The sequence below is a fragment of the Solanum stenotomum genome, chromosome 5 (assembly GCF_019186545.1).
Source record: "Solanum stenotomum isolate F172 chromosome 5, ASM1918654v1, whole genome shotgun sequence".
NCBI classification, from domain to species: Eukaryota; Viridiplantae; Streptophyta; class Magnoliopsida; order Solanales; family Solanaceae; genus Solanum; species Solanum stenotomum.
Genome location: NC_064286.1, coordinates 5,886,787 through 5,896,390, shown reverse-complemented (window position 1 = coordinate 5,896,390; position 9,604 = coordinate 5,886,787). Strand labels below are relative to the sequence as shown.

The window sequence follows — 9,604 nt, the reverse complement described above, 5'->3', positions numbered from 1 at the left end:
TTAAATGATCTAGATTCCACATGAAGTAATCTTTTTTTCCTTTAAACTTGTTTTTATGGGAAGATCACATCCAACATAAATCATGTGAGTTGATGAAAAACCACGAGTGTGTCTTGCCTTTTGTGCAATAAAAAAGGATCAAGACTTGTGACTTTTGATAGGGATTTTATTTTTTGTGGTTTTGTATTTTTTGGACGCGCATAATATAAAAATTATTTTAGTATAATCATTTAAGTTACATTAAAAAAAAAGTAAATTATACTAAACAAATCTCGTGTAATAAGTTCGATTGAAAAAATATGCAGGAGCTTCAACTTGAGACTAGGAAATTTATTAGTATTTTTTATTACGGTTGTGATCGTACTTTGATTATGATTTTATCTTGTTATTATTGTTGTTTAGGATTGGATTTGTCAGGTTATCCAAAGTATTTTGCATGATTCTTTATTTTCATTATTTCTTTTTCTATACTACTTTGGACTATTTTTTCCTTGAGTTGAGGATCAAAAATTGTCTCTCTATCTATGTACACCTACTGATTAGAAGAGCAACAACAATAATTACATCTCGGTTAGAAACAAATTGAGATTTGAATTTTGGAGGAACAATTTGACTAATTTACTTCTATTTATACAATTTTTAAAATATTGTTTACCAAATTATTCACTCTCAATAAACATTCACTCCGTATTTATGTGTCTATTCCATCAAATTTAGATTTTTTTTTATTGAAAAATATTAAATAACTTTATTTTTTATTTTTCAAAATGATTCTTTTGGGTTCAATTATGTTTAATAATAATAATAATAATAACTAAAATGGACAAGAAGGAATATTATTTTCCTCTTTTAACTCCATATTGCAAAAGTCAATTCTAGTACTATTATAATTAAGAATTTTCGTGGATATTATTGGTTGTCATAGTCACATACACATTGCACTTTAATATTCTTTTTCTTAATTTAAAGAATACTTCCACGATCCTAGTTGGCTAGTCACCCTCAATACAATTGACATAGCCATATGTACTTTTTCTTTATTTTCCACAGAAACACACCTAAATTATCGCAAAATCATCAATTACACCTGTAAATTATGTGGAGGTCTTATAACCACGCTGAAATTACACAGCTAAATTATGCCAACAATTTTAGCAAGTCCACAATAATACACAAGAAAAATGGATGTTTTGTCTTCCAAAGAACTGCCGAATTAGTGAATTAGACAGGATTTCTTTGTCTAGAATAAGAAGTGGTGGGTCAATTTTCCCAACACCAAGTTTGTGAAAAAGTTATTGTTTGATAATGAGCAAGAAATATCCATTGTTCTTGTTAGAGTGGGTAAAAGTCTCACGAAATGAACTGGTGGTCTCCTTATATGGACTTGGGTAATCATCCACTCATGAGCTAGCTTTTGAGGTTGAGTTAGGCCTAGATGTCATATCTTTACATGACATCAGAGCCAGATCCATCCTTGTTTGGACTCTCGGTCCACGCTCCAGTTGGGCCTGGGCATGAAGGGGGTGTTAGAGTGGGTTATAGTCCCACATTGGTTGGGGAATGGACTGGTGGTCTCTTTGTATGGACTTAAGCAATCCTCCCATCATGAGCTACCTTTTGGGATTGAATTAGACTCAGGTGTCATATCTTTACAGTTCCGTTAAACAAGATGGATTGAACTCATAATTCATTAGATGCTTTTTATGAATGTCAACTAAGTATCATAAGTAAATTGCTCCCGTCCCGGTTGTTCAATCATTTGATTTTGGAATTCCATCATACTTTTGACTAATTTTTTTTAATTACTAGTACTTCCCTGAATATGAATTCAGAATTTAGAAATGGCACATACTCAGAGCTGTAACAATGAAGAAGTCGCCATTTAATAAATGTCAAACTGATTTGGAACTAAGTATTCACAACTAGAAATGATTTTCACATTTGGAGTCCAGTTGCAAAATGACCATGAAAGATATAGGGTTGGGGGTGAGGGGGAAGAAAATTTGTACATGAAAAAGAGGACTATGCAACCTGCAATTCACCTCTGCGAGCTCTTTTACTATCCTTCGTTACCACCTCAGATCGATGCTCCTCCTAAACGGATTTTTAGGTCGTGTATATGTCCCTTGTACCCTTTCTTAGCAGCTAACAATGACTGCAATCGAGCCTCGGAATCAGCATCACTTGGTTTATGATCATCTCATCCAACGATTCCTGCAATGCTATTTACATTGTTTCAAGAATTGGATTGAAGTTTAGATTTGGAGGGGCGAGGGCGAGGGCGAGGGCGAGCACTTCTTGGCTTCACGGGCAGATTACCTGTTGTTGAGAATGTGAGCAGAGAAGTAGTTGTGTGGTAAGAGCTTTTATAATGGTCATGATATACTTTAGTGACAATGTCTCTGAGAGCCACAGCTGACTTGTGTTCTCTCGTCCTCTTCGAGTAAAATACAATGGCGTTGGTTGCTAGCAAAAGTAAATCTCTAAAGAGTTCACCTGGTGATTTGATGGAACAGCTGACTAATCTTGATCTTACTGTTTCAATATCCATATGCTGCTTGATCATTTCCTTATATTTAGCTCTCTTCTGACTATCGCAACAATGCCTAAAGACCATAGCCGCTTCATTCTGTATAATGGAATTGAAAATTGCCATCAAATCGTCATTCATCAACCTAGATAATCCTTCTTTATTATCCTCTGTGGCAGTAGGCTTAATACTTTGGTCGCAACTGATTGATGTTTCCTTACCGTTGGAAAGGGAGATGCCACTGATTGAGCACACATTGTCGGTCTCCCCAATACTCCTTTTGACATCCGAACCAATGTCTTTCCTTTTTCTCTTACCTTTTCTCTTCCTCAAAGCCCCTCTTCCATTTCCATTGGTAGTCTCTGCTTGATTGCTTATATTTGGAACTTCAGCAGCCTCACAAGACTCCGAGCATTCTAGTTTTTGAGTCTATCTCATTAGCCAAAGCTACTGCAGGACTCTCAAACTCAGGCGAAAAGTTGGTCCTAGTACTGTCTAGCATGAAGTTGCCAGCGCATATACCATCTTTGCCAATAGATTCCATGCGTTCTGACTTCACATGAGCAGCGGGTGATTCAGTGTGAGTACCGGACCCATAATTAATCTGAGAAGACCGTTCTTTCTCAGCCTTCAGGCTTTCAATCTTTGTGACGAGAGACCTGAGATTAAACACATAAAAATTGAGCTAGAAAACTTAAAGTGAAAGGACAAAGTTCTGAAATCAGAAACCACCTGTTAAGCTGCGGACATGTAGATACAGTATGGTCAAGAAACTTAAAACACGGTATATTTGAGAAGCACAAACCTAAGACAGAGAAGCATTATACTAACCCAATTGAGCTTTCCGATTTCTCCAATTCTTGCTTCAGTTCTTCAACTCGTCTCTTTCTTAGCTCTTCAAACCAAGCACTAAGAAAGCAAAAGGTAAAGAAATGAGACATTGATTACAGTAAAGGATAAAATACTAATGTGTAAATTTTTCTCCAATTTATATCAAGTGAAAAGAAACCATATATATAATCCCAAACCTTAGCATACAACAACATACCCAGTGAAATTCCACAAATGGGGTTTGGGGAGGGTAGAGTTGTAAACATACCTTACCCCTACCTTGTGGAGGTAGAGAGGCTGTTTCCGGAGGACCCTCGGCTTGAGTACCACATACCAAAGCTTAGTATCGATCCTAGGCATAATAAATTCAAACGCCAATTCTTTTGGCACGTGCTACCAATATACTAGTAGCGCAGTCATAAGCTGAACTAAGCATTTTTAGAAGCCATAGCTGTGACATGAACTCAATGCACAAAATTAAATTAGCTCATGAGTTTGAAGAACTTGACTCACTTGCAGCCAGCGTAACGCTTTTGTAAATCCTCATACTTGGCTTTGCAGGCCTGAAATTAAGTATTTTTTTTTGGTCAAATCAGCATTTGATAGAGTAATTGTATGCTTAAAGATAAATATGGTGAATAAGAGGAGATCAAGAAAGACAACATGCCAGTGAAATATATTAATTGCATCATTTCCCAACGGTTTAACTATATATGTAAAACTAGGTACTCTCCTTATACGGGCAATTTCGTGTATCGTCAATGCACTATTCCTCTATAGTTTATCGGGAAGCATGAAAAAATCAGCTTCCAACATATCCAATGTAATCTCACAAATGAGGTCTGGCACCAGAGATATTGTTGACTGGCACAAGAATAGAAGTCCTTGCTTACACTTTCTTTCTACTGGTTGGCTTACCCTGTATTTCAAGAGTAAATATCGTAGTGAGGAATAGCGGTACCTCTATTTGTTTGGTCTAATTAAAAGATTATTCATCACCGCAAGCACTCTTGCTTAGCTATCACTTGTCTTTGCTTGCTTACTTCTGAACAAACCAAGCCCCTAGTGGTCCTTATCTTATCAAGCCACACATGGAGACATCTCAAATAGGTAAATTGGTTTGGGAAGACGGGAAAAACATCCATTGTTTAGGTTTTTGAGTAGCTAAAGTTAAAATAGAATAGGTCATCACATCCTGGGTTGAAAAATGAGCAGCTTTAAAAAGGAAATGACAAGCAGGAAGGAGAGTAGTAACGTCGTATTATCCATCCGAAGCAGTAACAAGCCAAGCACTGGTCTTTCTATGTTCTGGCACATACTTATGAAGTTAGAAAGGTTGTTTATGAAAGAGTCTCTCCTCGACTCAATCAGCCTAAAATCTTTGAAATCAGAAACGGAAATGTTAATAGGGAACCAAATACAATACAACTTGAGATATTAGTTACTTCAGTATTATTTATACGACATAAAACGTAAAGTCTATTTTAAAACAATTTATAATTGACTCATCCCAATTAGTTACTACAAGGGCCCCACAAAATCTATTTCTACATAAAAATAAAATAATTTTAAAAGTTAGGTACTACGTTAATCGTTATATCAAATAGTAACTGATACTATTAGACCAAACATTAGTATTTACTTTTACTAATTAATTTAGTTTTTATTATTAATAATAGTCATTTTCTAAAGCAAATTTATTAATTACATTCAATCATTCTGTCTATTATTTTGAACGTGTCAAGTCAATAATGAATGAAAATTAATGTGAACCTGAGGGGTGAAGTAAATGTTACAAGAACGAAGCTCCAAAGCGACGACGTTCCAGTCTTGTATCCCATGCCGGAGAATTGCGCCACCTAGGATTAATTCCTCCCAAGTACCCCACTTCTTCTTTCTGGGCCCTACTTCTTCCCTCATACGTGTACGATTCTCAACAGTCTCCATCCACGTGGACGTCTCAGATGATTTTAGAGGAACAAAGTTTCGAATTTTATACCATGCGCACGTTAGCTTCAACCACCGCCGGCACCGGCGAAACTTGACCAGGTTTAGAGTATTTCGTACCGCGCGCAAGTTAGTATCAATCGCCGATACGACCACATCGGCGGTACCTCCGATGAACTTGATCGGGAAAAAAAACAGGATTTTCCGGTGTGCAAAAAAGTGATTTATTAGAAAACTTTTGTGAGGTGATGAAGAAAGAAAAGGTGGAAATCTGATTATACAAAAATGGTTTTTTATGGCAAAGGAAAAAAAAAGGATGGAGAAGAATATAATTTTTTTTAAAGTTGAAAATTGGGCTTTGGAAATGAAATCTGAATTGGGCCCAATTTTGGAAGGAAAACGATAAGTTGGACAATTGGCCCAATACTTTTCCCGACATGGGAAAATTACATGGAAAGACCATCATTAAGACTTAACTACATAAATAATAGTACTTTTTCAATATTACAAATATGAAAGTTTTTTTCACATATATAGCAGTTTAAAGAAGTTGAAAAGATAATAATAATAATTATTAATATATATAGATATATTAATTATTAAATAAAATAGAGTACGGTTGATTCCCACTATTGGGTAGTTAGCAAATTTTGTACGGTTGGTTCCCACTATTGGGTATCAAATTTTGCATTTCTTCTGATATAAGCTTACATTATTGTTTTTTCACATAGTTCAGGTAGGAATTTTATAGGGACAATGTTATTGAGTTTCATTTGATTATTTTTGTACGTAGTTTCGGTAAGCTTCATATTTGATAGTAATTGATGTACATTGTTTCTTTTATACACAGTAGTTAGAAATGGCGAAGGAAGATTCATCAACTGAAATGGAACTACACGATGAATTTGTCGAGACGGTAACACCCGTTGGTGAGCCTAACTTTCGTTTGTTGTCTCCAACACCTATGTCCCATTCAAACTGTTGTAACATTCAAAGTGGTAGTGTTTTGCCACTACCGACAGTTGATCATAGTGTTGTTAATCGACTGAAGGAGGAGAGGTCAAAGGAGTACCTGAGAAGGAGAAAGTTGGACGAAATCAAAAAAGGAAAATCTATTGCATTTGATCTTGAAGATCAAGGTCGGAGTGTCAACGTCAAAAGGAGAAAATTTATTGAAGTTGCACCACAAAAATCTAAATTGCTCTGTTTGCGGAAAGATTCATATGTGGTAGTAATGTGTTTGACAATGAATTTGATGTCAATACACATCGCATCAAGTTTGGATCGTTGCTGTGGAATTATGGCAAGATGAAACTAGAGAAACATATTTCCAGTGAATCTAAATCGTCGGGAATAATGAAAAAAATTGATCATGTAAAGCATTATAATAATTAGCTTATATCTTATGAAATTAAGAGGAATTGGAATTGAGTCTTGACCATTGTGAGTGTCTGAGTCACTGATCTTTTTAAGTTGGTATTATGGATTAACTTTTGAAATAGTACATTTCTTTGTTTATTTTAATTAAGTGATGAACTGATATTAATTTTATTTTTCCATATTCTTATGAAGAGTTCTTTTTATTCTAATTTGGTTTAAAGAGTTTGTTCATACCTTAAAGCCATGCCACTGTCTTTAATAACAATTGTTGGTTTCTTACGTGATAAGTTAGTAATATTATTCCTATCCTATAGCATCTGGCGCAATGCTGATTTGGTACTAATGACGTCATCTGCTGGAGTTCGTACCTTAATTGTAAGAATGTTGTAACTGCTAGATAGGTCTAACAATCATCGACCCAAACTAATTTATTAGGTAAAGGAGTTCAAAACTCCTTAGGAACTGGGAATTCCTTAGGACCAGAATGCCCAAGTGTTTAAATTGGGACGTCAATTGCCAAGAGAATTGGAGCTCTGCTCGATTAATTGCACCTGCTTCTGTCAACAAATAACATCTTGTTTTCTTCTTTTTCTTAGTTTACAATGATTGTACTTATCCTGGTGGCAACTTATAGCGTAGCAACGCGAACCAAATTCAACTTTAAGGCATTTCGTTGCACTTTAATCACCCTAGTGAAGAGGCGCACTCCGATACCATTGATGTCCAGTAGCTTTTATAGTAATGGCAGAGCATCTAAGTTAGTATCTAGGTATATCTAAATTCACTTTGAAAGAAGAAAAAGAAAACACATTATTTCATTTCAAGCTGCAAGTTTATTGACAACTGAATTCGAAATGACATCTGATAGATATATATATAATATAAGTTTAATTAGACAACAAATGAAATAAAAAACAGGAAAAAAGTCTTCAAACATGAGAATCAACACATTAATTATAAAAAACATAGTAAAATAAGCATAAATACTAGCCAACTATGTTCTAAAATAAGAAGGCAGAGATAAAATTTGAGAACTAAATTTAAAAAGCTAAGTTGCTTGCAGAATGTTTCGACATGTCTGCCTATTGTGATCTTGTTGTCCACACACTCCACATGTAATTCTTGACTTCTTTGGTCTTGCTTCACCACTATTTTTGTACCTTATCTTTTGTGGCCTGCCAGGTTTGATTTTTCCTTTGGGTGGTAGGACAATATCCGCTGCAACATCAGGAGGAATTTCCCATATACTCTCGTCAGGAATTGGATACACTGGAACTTCATATGTGTTTAATAGGTTATCTTTCTTGTAATATACAGAGCAATATTCATATTCACTCATGTAGTATTTTCTCACAATAGCCAAAGCATGCTTACACGGCATAACATCCATTTGAAATTGCCTACATGTGCATATCCTTTCACGCATATTGACTATATGACGTTTACCTTCATCATAAACTGTATACAAATATTCCGTTGATGGGACAACCTACATTTTAAAAATAATTTTTAGAGGTAGTACACCAACTTTTATGCAATGTATAAAAAATGATATATCACAAACAAATTACATACCATCATTCCCTGTGATTCCTTCATTTTCTCCCTCATTAGGTGTTCATATTTTGTGCTGAGTGTTGTGCCTGTTGCAATTGCTTCATTTCTATTTGTATTGTTCCAGCGACCAATCATCTTCATCAAGTAATCCAGCAAATCATATATAAGAAGCTCTCTGGCCTCCTTATCAGCTGCATTCACAGATTCGGCAATATTTGAAGTCATCACCATAAATCTATTAACATTTGAGTGTGCAATAGACCATCTGTGATATCCAATATCAAATAAGTATTCTTTCACCCTCTCGTCAATGCTATAGGTCTCAGCCATGTATTGATTGAATTCCTCTGTTGTGTATGCATTAGCCATTGTAAAAAATATTTTTCTCAGGACCTTATGGTGCTTCCTGAAATTTTTCTTAATATTGCCCCAAAGGTGGTATAAGCATACACAATGAGGCACCCCTGGATACACAACAGAAGTTGCGTTCAGAATGCTTTCATGCCTATCAGATACGATACACATACCTTCTCTTGTGCCATAGGTCTCTCGGATCCTTTCGAAAAACCATTTCCATGATGCATCATTCTCTGAATCAACTACAGCAAAAGCTAATGGAAGTATTTTACCTGATTCATTGATAAAATACACATATAATGAATTAGGCTACAAAATCATGTTTAAATATTTCTAATAGTAGACTATATAAAATGTGAATAAGTAGATAACATTCAGGAAAAATTTATCCGAACTCGTTTAATAACCAATAAACATTCAATTTAAACTAACCTGCTGCATCCTGTGTGCAAGCCGTCAAAATTGTTCCCCTGTAGGCTGCTTTTAAGAAACTACCATCAACAACAACAACAGGCATGCAATATTCCCATCCTTTAATTGAGGCGTAAAGAGCTACATAAGCATATAAAAAACGTCCATTCTCTGTCTTTACCAATCTTGTAACAGATCCAGGATTTGTATGCTTCACCATGTACAAGTAGCTAAGCAACTTTCCATACGAATCTCTAGGTTTACCTCTTAATATCTCTAGTGCCTTTTCTTTTGCCCTCCATGCCTTCATGTAGTTCAAATCAACACCATATTGATTTCTAATGTCACGTTGTATATTGGCTGGAGTATATATTGCCTTAGGATCGTCCACATTGCTCGTTATCAAGCCTCCAACAAACTTTGAAGTAGCATGACGTTGTGAAAAAAATCTTGATTCATTTCCACATGTGTGAACATTGTAAAATTTTCTCACCTTGAATATATTTGAATTATTAAGGCTGGAAGACTTAAAATACCATGAACACTGATCATCAACACACGAGATAATACCTTCAAAATTGATTGACATCA

General features: G+C 35.3%; 1 pseudogene; it reads right to left on the bottom strand.

Moving 5' to 3' along the window:
- Window positions 1-1,883: 1,883 nt before the first annotated feature.
- On the bottom strand, window positions 1,884-5,605 carry LOC125865111 (uncharacterized; annotated as a pseudogene).
- Between the last annotated feature and the right edge of the window lie 3,999 nt (window positions 5,606-9,604).